The sequence below is a fragment of the Vulpes vulpes genome, chromosome 14, assembly GCF_048418805.1.
Source record: "Vulpes vulpes isolate BD-2025 chromosome 14, VulVul3, whole genome shotgun sequence".
Taxonomy (NCBI): domain Eukaryota; kingdom Metazoa; phylum Chordata; class Mammalia; order Carnivora; family Canidae; genus Vulpes; species Vulpes vulpes.
In genome coordinates this window covers 85,415,900-85,428,705 of record NC_132793.1, presented here as the reverse complement: position 1 = coordinate 85,428,705, position 12,806 = coordinate 85,415,900, and the positions used below count along the sequence as shown (strand labels likewise).

Here is a 12,806-nt window from a genome sequence, read left to right as displayed (position 1 = left end):
GAAGAGGGAGGTGTCCTTCAAAACACAGTACCTGGAACCGAGGGAAACACCATCCCAAATTTGCCCTAGGAGGCCTCTCCAACAGGGACTGCTGTCCCCCATTGGGCAGATGGGAAACCATGGCCACCCGGCTAGAAAGCAGGACACGAATACCTGATCCCAGACCCTAGAACCAGAGAGACCATAGGCTAGGGCTTCATGTAGATGGGAGAACAAACCTGTCTCAACCAGCACACCCATCCTTTTGCTCCTTATTTGACAGCAATGAGCAGAGCATGGTTCCCCAGACAGACATCAGGCCCCAGGTTCTGCTGTCCTTCTAACAGCCTGGGTGTGCCACCTAGCCCCAGGACTGCTCCAGCACCCACATTCCATCTTTCCTGGTTACAGCACACTGTGTGTGGGTGTGACATGGAAAGACATATTGCCCTGATCACACCTGTCACAGAAAAACATGAGCTCCTGGGACCCAGGTGGGCAGTAGCTGCAGGAGCCCCAGGAACAGGGAAGGTAAGTAGGCATGAAGATGGAGACTCATCGACCTAACCAGAGCCACCAAGGAGGTCCCCCCATAAGGCCCAGGGCCTGAAGTCTTGGGGAGGGGCTTCTCTACAGGGGGCTTTTAGCCTTGGCATCAAGCTATTTCCATGTCCATCTCCAGCACAAAGGTTAGGAGTATATTACTCACTCAAGACCAGATAACTCAGGTTTCCAAGTGGACAGAATTTCACAGAATACACTTTAAGAACAGAAAAAGGGCAGCCCTGATATTTCCACCTACATATTTGAGTGACACCCAAGTGATTTCTTCTGTGTTTATGCAGAACTGCAGGTTTGATTTTTAACTGTTTCCCTCAACCTGTAAACTATCATGTTGTTCCTGCACTGATGTCCCTTCCCTAGGGTGCTTATCAAGGGGATAAGAGATAGGCAGAGGATCCCTGGCATGTGAATGGCTAAAAGGGAGGAAAACAGGAGGAGGAGGTGGTGAACCTTCTGGGAAACTTTGGGTTGGTGTCCACGTAGAGGTGTTACTTCTGAGTCTATGGGGCCCATTCTCTGCCCTGGCTAACCTCAGGCTGCCTGGATTGGCATCACCCAGAAAGCAGGAGAGTAAGTGAAACCACAAGGCCATCCCTCAAATTCAGCCTGGCAAGCCATAAGCCAGGAAACATGCTAGATGCAGCATGCCTGTTGCCAGCAGCCCTTCTTTATGAGAGCCCTCATCCGCTTTCCAAAGTCATGGGGAAGAAATCTAGGCAAGTAAAATTTTCAGAGGAAGCATTTCTCAGATACTTTAGCTAAAAATGTTCTCCAAGGGCAATCTTTTTTTTTTTTTTTTTAAGACTCAGCCTAATTCATGTCCATGTGTAGCTCATAAACTAACATGTCTATTCACACGCTATTTCCTTGGTAGAATTTTCAAAACATTCTCAGAGAAGGTTCCAAGGCAATGGAGCTCAAATAACGCCATGGTGACCTGATCTAAATAGAAAGAAACCTAATAATCTTCAAACAATCAGTTGCTAGTGATTGAAAGGCAAAACTGCCAGCAGACTAGGGACCTAACCTAGGGAGATGTAGACCTAGCAAAGGGAAAGAGAAAAGCAACAGAGTGTTAGAAATAACCAGAATGGTGGAGGGGATGCCATTAGGAAGTTGTTCACTGAAGAATACTTCCTGTCATGACAATTTTGTTTCTCAATTCAACCTTTTAACTTGAGGAACTTAAAAATAGGACCACTCACATCCTGGGGAACCTCTGTCCTGTCATTCAGGTTTATCAGCATTTTTGCCAAAGGTCTTATTCAGCTTTCAGGGATTACAGAAGATCTCAGGAGTGAAGCAGCATCCAGAGGCATTCAGCCTGTCCTCCTGTCGCTGGTAATAATGAATAGCTCATGTTGAGTGAGGCCAGCGGTGTGCTCCATCCCGACCAGACACCCAGTGCATTGGTTACTCTTTGCCTCCTCATTTTAATCATAAGGACACTGAGAGTTTATGAGATGAAACATTTGCTCAAGGTCACCCTGTTAGTGTGTGTCAGAGATGCGATGCATACTAGACACTCATCCAGATGGTCTAATTTCAGAGTCCTTCTCTTGACTGTTTCAATATACTCCCTTGTGTGGCAGCTCACAACCATGGAAAAATGAAAAAATAATGAAAACATTCGACAGGGAAGGGAGACCATGGTGCTGATGAACTGATTAGTTAAAAATCATAATACAACCTTCAGTGGATGCTAAAGTGGGTGAAAATGAGCTAATAAGTAAGAATATTCACATGGTCTCAAAGTTCACCCTACTGTTCACTTATTAATTACAAGGAATAAAATAATAGTAACTTTATAAAGGAGAGCTCTGGAAGAAACCACATTAGCCAGATGAACAAACTTGTCCTCACCAACACCAGGTCACAGTGATGTGCTGAACCCACTGATGTGGTGTAAACACACAAAATGCAAAAAAAAACCCAAAACAACCAAACAAAAACACACAAAATCCATGCCTGAACCTAAGCATGAAGAAACAGCCAGACAAATCCAGACTGCAAGACTCCCCTCAAAACAAATGGCTTAAGTTCTTCAAAAATGTCAAAATCACAAAAGATAAAAGTAAAAGCAGTGTTCTGCTTTGGATTTAAAGAGACATAACCTAATTCAGGGCATGATACTTAACTGAATGCTAGATAGGGGAACACAGCTATGAAGGGTATTTTGGGGACAACCAGACATATTTGAATAGGAACTATATTTTGGATGAGATTGTTATCAACATTACATTCCTCAGTGATAATGGTGTTACAGTTTTTTTTAAAGATTTTATTTATTTATTCATGAAAGACACATAGAGAGAGACAGAAACATAGGAAGAGGGAGGAGAAGCAGGCTCCCTGTGGGGAGCCTGATGCAGGACTTGAACCTAGGACCCTGGGATCATGTCCTGAGCTGAAGACAGATGCTTAGCCGCTGAGCCACCCAGGTGTCCCACAGTGTTACAGTTTTGAAGAAGAAAGGCAATGGATGAAGGAGATATTTGCCAAAGTATGTCATGATGTCTGCAACTTGTTTTTAAGTGATTCAGATAAAAACACTGAATACACACATACATAACACACATGAGTGCATATTCCATCTGTGTATGTGTGTGTCTATGTGGGTAAGGAACTGACCAATCTGAGTAAAGAATATATGAGTGTTCACTTTCCATTTTTTAATAGATGTGAGATTTATCAAAATGAAAAGCAGATAAAAAATAGGTTGTTCACAAAGTCCGAAGGCAAAATAACTGCTATCCTATTAGTCAACTAGATAAAAACTGCATTTGGGACAAGAACTAGGAGGAAACATTAAAAAGGAAAATAATATGTCAAGGTGATAAGACTACTTTTGTTTAGATTACCCTTTCAATACTTTACAAATCAATCATGATAGCAACAGATGGTAACAGAGTTACTTGGTAAATTCTGTACTTGTGTAAATCAAATCACTTGCTGGTCTGTTCACCACATTTTTTTTTTATAATAATGTTTATCATTCTAAATGCAAATTCTAATGTAATATGAAACTCACTTCATAACTCCTTCTCAATGGATTTTAGTGAATTAATAACACTATCTCTGGCTTTAGATCTGATTTTCAGGCAGTTTGCTCCAAGGACCACTACAAGGTCTGTTGCTAGAGGTGTTGACTACAAATGCTCCTCTGACACAGTCACTAGAGACTCCATGAACATGAGACTTACTTTGCAGACACTGTGGTTCTATGGACGTGTGTGGCAGTCAGGCATCCAGGGCAACGCTGCACTGTCCCTGCTGGAAATGGCCCATATTTGCCCCAGTAGATGGTGTGAGACCACAACCCTTGAGAACTCTGGAAAATATAACAAGGATAAAAAACAATGTTTATATTTCATTAAAAGTGATAACTTAAAATTTAACTTTTAAGAATTTTTTTTATATTTTAAGAATTGAATGTAAATACTTCAAATTTAAAAGTGATTTTAAATATTCAGTATGAACTTGAAATGGTCTTTTTTTTTTTAATTAATTTTTATTGGTGTTCAATTCAATTTACCAACATACAGAAAAACACCCAGTGCTCATCCCGTCAAGTGTCCACCTCAGTGCCCGTCACCCATTCCCCTCCAACACCCGCCCTCCTCCCCTTCCACCACCCCTAGTTCGTTTCCCCGAGTTAGGAGTCTTTATGTTCTGTCTCCCTTCCTGATATTTCCCAACATTTCTTTTCCCTTTCTTTATATTCCCTTTCACTATTATTTATATTCCCCAAATGAATGAGAACATACACTGTTTGTCCTTCTCCGATTGACTTATTTCACTCAGCATAATACCCTCCAGTTCCATCCACGTTGAAGCAAATGGTGGGTATTTGTCGTTTCTAATTGCTGAGTAATATTCCATTGTATACATAAACCACATCTTCTTTATCCATTCATCTTTCGATGAAATGGTCTTGATAGTGAATGCCACATCCCTGAATCTTCCTTCTTAACACCATCCCATCTTTTAATTTTTAAATAAACACAGGAATCTGGAGGTAAGTCAGGATAAATGGGAAAAGTCTCCTAAGTGGGGGACTGTGCGAAGTAACTGTGGGTTAGAATACACGAGATGCTCATGTGCTATGCTGATGTTCTAGGAGAAGTGCACACTTCTCAGAGGGACTCACAAACCAAAACTGCCTTCGGACATTTCATGAAAATATCAGGTAGGGTCTATGAGGAATCTAGGGGTTAGGAAGCTGTTCACAATCCCTACCTGGACCATGGACAATCTAAGCGATCATGGTGATGACGGCACTCAGTCCTGGCAGGGTGCACTGTGCTCCATATGGAGAGCAGGCTGTCATGCGCAGCACTGTGAATGGAGAGGGTCCTTGTGGACCACACCTCAGTCTAGGTGGGTACACCCTGCTCCATAGCATCTTGACTCTTGAGATCCACTCACTTATATGCAATGTGGAGTTTTCTTGCAGGCATCAGAACCCTAAGATATTCCTAAGCTAGGAACACTGTGACTTCACAGGTGACATGAGCAAACTGGGGTCACATCTGTAGACTCTACACAGACTGTAGCACATGGGGTACAGGAACTCCACTTTCCTACATGGTAACACCGAAGCTCTAGGTGCAGTCTGAGGATCCTGCCTGCATGTATGGGAATGTCTCTGGTGTGCTCCAAGGCCTGGAATGGTATGTCTTATTCCCATAGTTCCTAAGGATCCTGGGGGCTTCCCCTTTGACACCTCACACCCAGATAGAGAAATCATACATCTTCATAAGCATAGCTGCTTTACTTTCAACATTTCAAAGCTCACGTGATCACTCTCTCTTTTTTGGTGGTTCCTATCTTTTACTAACATATTTTGGTCTTGTGTATACTTTCCCACTTGAATTCCACTCTGTACTTGTCTTGTTGCTCCTCATTCTTTTTATTCTTTATTCTAAAATTGCTTGTAATAGTTTTGCTTATGCCTTTATATTTTTTATCTCTTTAGGCTGATTTTTTAATTTTCCAGCTGTATCTTAACTGATACCTTATAGGTAAAATTTAATCCTTACTCAATTTCAGAGTATCCATCCTTTAACTGGGGAATTTAACCCATTCCATTTTTATTTTTTGAGTAGTGTTAAGAATAGGGTAAGGAGATGGACTGGTATATGTGGACCTTTCCTGTCATCTATTTTAGTGCTTTCTACTTCTCAAATTATATGGTGTTATTTTCTTTACTGTCTTCAGTCGACTTGATTGATCTGATTTATTTTGTAATATTTTTTTAGAAGTTATATACCTTATCTTTCCTTCCAGTGCTTGTCTTAAATTTGTCACACACTTAAAATTGTTATTCACATTTTTTTTTATCCTGAGAATTGATGAACAGATATAACCTCTAATTTCCAAACTGGATAAGACCATTAGTTCAATGTAATTCCTTTCCCTTTCTTTGCTATCTGTTGCATTTTGTCTAAATCATTTAAAATACTCTTCATGCTTCTGGTTTCTTAGGGATCATTTCCTAACAATTGCCTTAAGCTTCACAGCTACACTGTTAATAATTACAACAACAAAATTGTGTTTCACTATTTGTTAATCACAGATAATTTACATATCTCTCATTTCTACTTTATTTAATTAACTTTTTATTTTACTACAGAGTTTTTAAGTGGCTCTTTCTTTCTTTCTTTCTTTCTTTTTTTTGCAATAAAATGTGACCTTTACTGTTAAAAAATATTTTATGACATCTGACAAACTGTTTTCTTAATAGGAAGATTTATATTCACTTGATGAATTATAATAGCATAAACAATTTAATTTTGTGGAAGATATGAACCACAATATGTTCCAAATGAAAGAAATTTACTTTTATACCTATCTACATTTAAAAATAATAATAGATCATGTTTGCTAGTTTGTTTGTTTTTTAGGAAAAGAACTATTCACACCAATAGCATCCTCAAAAGGAACACTAGACTTATCTATTTAGAAAGAATATCTGTATACCTGTAGAAACATCCATGAATTTGCAATACTTGTATCTTTTTTTTATAAATTTATTTTTTATTGGTGTTCAATTTGCCAACATATAGAATAACACCCAGTGCTCATCCCATCAAGTGCCCCCCTCAGTGCCCGTCACCCAGTCACCCCCCCCCCACCTCCTCTTCCACCACCCCTAGTTTGTTTCCCAGAGTTAGGAGTCTCTCATGTTCTGTCTAAGTGGCTCTTTCAAAAATGGTTTCACAGATAATGTATTTTCTGAATTCTTAAGTATAAATGGAAAGAGACTAAATGCAAAAGAATGAGAATCAACAGTCAAAGTAATCTTGATAAAGAAGAGAAAAGTTGGAGATGTAATAATTCCTGATTTCAAAACTTACTACAAAGCCACAGGAATCTAAACACTGTGGTATGCACGTAAAGACAGACATATGAAGTTTCTATATGTAATAGAATGGAGAGTCGAGAAACAAACCCTCACATCTACAATCAAATGATTTTCACAAGAGTGCCAAGACTATTCAATGGAGGAAAGGACAATCTTTTCAACAAATGATGTTGGGAAAACTGGATATCTATATGGAAAAGAATGAAGTTGGGTCCTTACCTAGAACCATATATAAAAATTAACTGGAAAAAAAGAAAAATAAATAAAAATTAACTGGAAATGGACCAACAACCTACAAGTAAGGGCTAATACTATAAAACTCTTAGAAGAAAATCAGGAGAAAAACTTCATGATGTTGGATTTGGTAATGTTTTCTAGAGGATGACACCAAAGCACAAGTGACAAAATAACTGGACTTCATCAAAGTTAAAAACTTTGGTGCATCAAAAGATACCATTAACAGAAAAAGACAACATACAGAATAGGAGGACATATTTGCAAATCATATATTTGATAAGGGATTAATTTCCAGAATATATAAAGAACTCCTACAACTCAGCATAAAACCCAAACAGCCCAGTTAAGCAGAAATAAGCAAAGGACATGAATACCTATTTCTCCAAAGAAGATATACAAATGGCTAATAAGCACATGGAAAGATGTTCCACATCAGTAATCACTGGAGAAATGCAAACCAAAACCACAATGAGATACACCTTCACACACATTAGAATGGCTATTATAAAATTTTTTTTAAAAATCACAAATGTTGGTGGGCCTATACAAGGATTGGAAGGAACTCTGGGTATTGCTGAGGGGAAGGTAAAGTGGCCTCTAAGGAAAACAATATAGTGGTTCCTCAAAAAATTAAACATTGAATTATCTCATGATCTAGCAACTCCACTTCTGGGCATATGCCGACAAGAATGGAAAGTAGGACTTGAATAGATATTTGTATATCCATGTTCACAGTAGAATTATTCGCAATAGCCAAGTGTGATGGGATAGCCATATAAGGGATGGTTTTATTTCTTATCTTCCTGAGAGTTTTAAGAGAAATTTTCTTTCTAGGAAACGACTTTTAATTCACATGCTGATCATTAATTAGTTTGTCACTCAGGAAAGCACAAAAAAGCATGGAGGCCTCAGGACTGCTGGTATATAGTTTTGTTTCCAGTTTTCTAATGGAATCAAACTTATAACATGTCCTAGCTAAATTTTCTGGAAATCTGATTTTAGGAAAAGTCCATGACAACTTCTGTAAATAAAGGGAAGATTTTCTTTTAGTGCTATAAGATACCATAAATGCAAAATATGTCTATAATAAATTATGTAAAGGTGTGGTAGGCTAAAGTGCTTTTCAAAATGCAAGTTCCTCTAGAGGGAAATGCAAGAAAATTTCCAGTGATTTGAAAACAATACAGATCAGAAACACCATGCAGAGAGGGGACTGGCTATTAGCCAAAACAAAGGGAAGACCAATGCTTTGTGGGAACTATCCTCCTTGGAGAACAATAATTTCTAAAATAAAACAGCCATTTTAGTCCTGTATCTTGGTTTCCAAATGGTGAATTGTGGCTAGATTGCAGACACCATCATAATAAGGCTGGAAGTGCCTTTCATGACGCCCCCCGACTACAGACAGAGGGCCTCGGAATGTGCTTGGAAACCCAGGACACACCACGTTTGGAAGCTTCTAGGTAAAAGCCTAGAATAACTCCCACATTAAAGCAGAAAGACGCTGTCCCTGTTAGATTATCCTCCCCTTGCCCCATCTCTACTCTGTTGCAGAGTCCACTGAAAAGTATGTGGGATGACCTGGGATTGGTACCAGCCAAGTCCCCTGCTGGTGTGCAGTCCTAGGAAGCCATTTCAACCCTGCTTCATCCATTACCATGGAGCCCAGACTGTTCCAAGGCTCCTGGTGAAGACTGACAGGGACAGACCTCTGAAATGCTCTAGGGACTTGAAGGGGCTCACAACTGTAAGGGGACATTATTCTAAGATAAAAAACAGGCAAATAGGGAGCTAAAGATGAAAGCCAGATATACCCCAGGTTTAGCTGCTAAGAAGCAGCAGGTACAAAATGGGTAGCAATCGCCATTTTGGGTAGCGAATGCTGGCAGCTGTCCAGGGGCTGCCCGAGAGATCCAGCATGGACCCAGGTAAGTGTGTGAATGGCTCACGATGCACAGGAGCTCTCTCTGGCGTTTTCTTGAGAGAAAACCCAGACCCTGGGCTTCCCACTCCTTCTCTTGTGTCCAACACCACCTAGATTTTGTTGTATTTTTAAATCTGTTTTTCCCCCCTACCTAACCCAATGTTCCTGTCCCTTCACAAGTCAGGGTCCCTTCAAACCCCATTTCCCTTGAGAAATCTTTGCTGATCATTCAACCAGCAAACTTTTAATGAGCACCTATTTCACCAGCAGTCGCAGGCAGTGGGGCAGAAATAAAGTTGATTGGTGTTTGCCCTCATGTACCCTGTGACCTGAAATTGATTTGTGCAGGAAAATCAATACCTAGCAAACAGTGGGCTCCCTGATGAGTGACCCCGAGTCCAGGAGAGGCCACTGTGCTTTGTGCCACCTGCTTCAGGGGCCAGGAGACTTTTCAGAGAGAGAGAGAGAGAGAGAGAGAGAGAGAGAGACTTAGCTTGGAACTTAAATCCTACAGAATTTTCCAGAGAAATGGGGGAGGTAATTAGGGTTCGTTGAGGGCCTAGTCTCTACCCCACCCTGGACAGGTGGTTATAAGTCCTCTCAGGTATTTATTCTCACAAATACAGCTGAGAAAAGAGGCTCTGGGGGACACACAAGTTAGGGTTAGGTTCTACTGCCCTGAGGATGTCCTCCACAGGCCACTTTCTCACCCTGTGGCTTTGCTTGGCTCTGTTCACTCAGGGGCTGGCCACCCATCCTTTACCTGTACATGCTATGTCAGTTGTGCCATCCAGGTGTGGGAGCAGTGTGCCCACCAGGAGAGCTCACTAGACAGCTCCAGAAGAGGAAAGATCAAAAAAGAGCTAGCCATGGGGGCTGAGAAGAGTGGGTCCAGCCCTATTGCTGCTGGCCCAAGGAGTGCCTGCCATCCAGGTGAACACAGGACATGAGGAGGTGATGAGTGATCTGGGAGGCAGCATACTCTTGCATAGAAAGAGTGAGTGTCTGGTGTCTAGGCCAACATGGAGGGCTTGGAGCCAGGTGGCTGTAGCCCTTAAGAGCAACCACAGCAAGGAGAGGGAAGAAAGGAGGGAAGGAGGAATGGAAAGTCTTGTTACTCTGTGATAGGGTCTCTATGATGGGTCATGGGGCCACATGTCCACTTACTCCTTCTCTGGGCAACTGTCATTCCTAGGATTGTGTTTATGTTTCCCAAGAGGAAGAGAGCGCCACTGCTCTCCCATTTCATCCCGACCTCACAGCTGGCCCCACTCCTCAGCTCTAAGATGGACAATCTGTACTATTTTAGCTCCTTGCTTTTGAATTGCCTAAGCACAATCTACATTTGACATATGCATGGATCCAGAGGCTCCATGGTGGGTCAAGGTGACACCAGGATTTAAGAGTGGACTCCTCCCCTTTGTCCTGACTGCTTATCATGGCAGTCCCTTCTTGCCCTTGACCATCCTCTGGAAAGGACATTCCCCAACCTTTACCATCAATCACTCATCCTCTTTACTTTCTGTGGATATTCTGCAATTACTCTGTTTATCTATTTATATGTGATTCAGTGAATATCACTATACTGGATGTCCCATGCAAGCTGTGACTAGAGTCTTCCAGAAGTGTGGCACACAGAGGGGCTGACCATGGAGGCCAGGGGGTCTGCTCCAGGTCCAGAACTCCTTCTAGTATATCAAACTGCTTTTCTGGTGGGTTCTGTCAGGGCAGAGGACATCATGACAACCCATAAGCACTCTTTTCTGTAGAATCTGAATTAAATTTCTCCAGTTCTTTAAAATCACTCCTACCCACCAGGCTCACGAAGCTGGCACTGATCCAGCTGCCCTCAACAATTTTCCTTTCCTGTAACATTCTAAGGCATTTATAGTGGGTGCATCCCAATGAACATTTCACTTTTTGTTACCTTGAAATAACCTCTACTCTTGTCATAGGCAGAAGTCCTGCTTTTCTAACTCCACAGTCCAGCAGTGGCAGAATCTTATCCTTAAACAAAAGTCTCCAGCATACAGAAGATGTTCCATAAACAGTAATGAAGAAAACCCCCAGACTTCTAACAAGATCAGTCCGCATCCTTTACAAGGGGTCTCATTCCAGTTGAAGCCACTCTTCTCCCACCTAACTAGCTGTCAAAGCTAGCGATGCTGATGCTGCTGCCAGGAAAGCATACTTGCTGGCCATTCCCTAGCACTGCCTTCCTGAGTCACTGCAGCTCCCCATCTTACAAATCCAAAACAGGTCAGTCAGCCTACCTAGGACAACACAGCAAAGTGCCAGCCATGACTCCTGGCCATTTCACATACTCTGTCCCTGCCCTTCCAGTTTTGTCATCCCCAGGGCATTTTCTTAATTTTTGAAGGTGGCAACCTATAAACACTTAATTAACAAAATGAAACAAACTTGCGGCATAGGGAGCGGGTGGGGGCCCCTTTCTTCTCAAGGGCATCATTAGACCTTTAAAGGAAGGCATGTTAAAACAGTGTGAGAGGAGACCCTAGGGCCTCAAGCAGGCTGGAATCTGACAAAAGTGACCTGTGTCTGGGCAGTACCAACCTACCAGACCTTTAACTCCTCTTACTCATCCAGAGCTGCCCAGAATTGGGCAGGTGCAAAGCCACAGAATATGCAGTGCTGCTCTACCTTGGGAAACTGTATACTCTGGCCCTCTGAGACCAATTCCTGGACAGTGGCAAATGTCATATCTGCTGATCTCTGGGTCCTACTTGTTGCCCCTTGTCACCTAGAAGTGAGTCCTTCAGTTCCTGATTTCTTCCCCTTGACTGGGTCCAGGAGTGGATCAGGACCCACAAAAGAAAAATGTCTGAATGTCCCCCTCCTCCTCCTTTTATTCCCTAGCACTCCAGAGAGCTCATCAGGCTCCAAACATGGGGTGGTGGGGAGGCACACAGAGTCTCTGGTTTTCCACTGGGGAAGGAGAGACCAGGGGATGCCTGAGCAGGGGACAGATGGCACAGCTCTTAAGGTGGGATGTGGAAGAGCCTGGGGTGGGTGCTGAGCCAGACACTGTCAGTTCTAATCCCACATGGCTGCTCATTAGTTCTGTGACCTCAGAAGAGTTTCTTGACTCCTCTGTGCCTCACTTGAAAATGGGGCTAATGATAGGACCTACTTTACAGGGAGGTTCTCAGAATAAAATGGCTTAAAACTGAATACACATCTTTGTCTTCATGCATAGCTCCCCTCTTGGCTGCACGGGACATGGGCACCTGGCCTTTGGGTCCCTCCTGCTACCTCCCCTGTGATGCCAGCTCACTTCCTGGGCAGCTCTTCTCCACCAGCTGGGAGAACTATACTGGACCCTGTCATGCTGAGCCCTTCAGGCCCTGCTTGCTTCCCCTCTGCCTGGGTCTGGGGGCAGTACTGGATGTTTGTGTCAGCCAGCCTTCCCATCTCCCTCTCCCCCTCCAACCTTCTCTCTGGATAGAGGGTGAGTGAGCAGTGCACTAATTAGGCCCTATGCAAATTAAAGTTGAGATCCCTCTTTGTAGGAGATTCCCAGCCTACAAGCATTTCTCTTCAGGGAGTTCAAAATCCCCTCCCCTTCTTAGTAGAAGGCACTGTGCCTAATGATATCTAATGACATCCTGCATTAGACTGTGGGGACAGCATTGAATGCACTTGGGAAAACACAATGTTCATAGCATGTCAGCCCATGGATGGGCTGAGCTCTGGCTTTATTACTATTCTCCACCT

General features: G+C 42.4%; 1 protein-coding gene across 1 annotated transcript in view; it reads right to left on the bottom strand.

Moving 5' to 3' along the window:
* The window catches only part of OTUD7A (OTU deubiquitinase 7A), a 378,372-nt gene that overhangs the window by 190,544 nt on the left and 175,022 nt on the right, over positions 1-12,806 (bottom strand). The window contains exon 2 of the mRNA XM_072737039.1: positions 3,747-3,874. The gene's annotated coding sequence lies outside the window, so the exon portion shown is untranslated. The remainder of the gene's footprint in view (positions 1-3,746; positions 3,875-12,806) is intronic.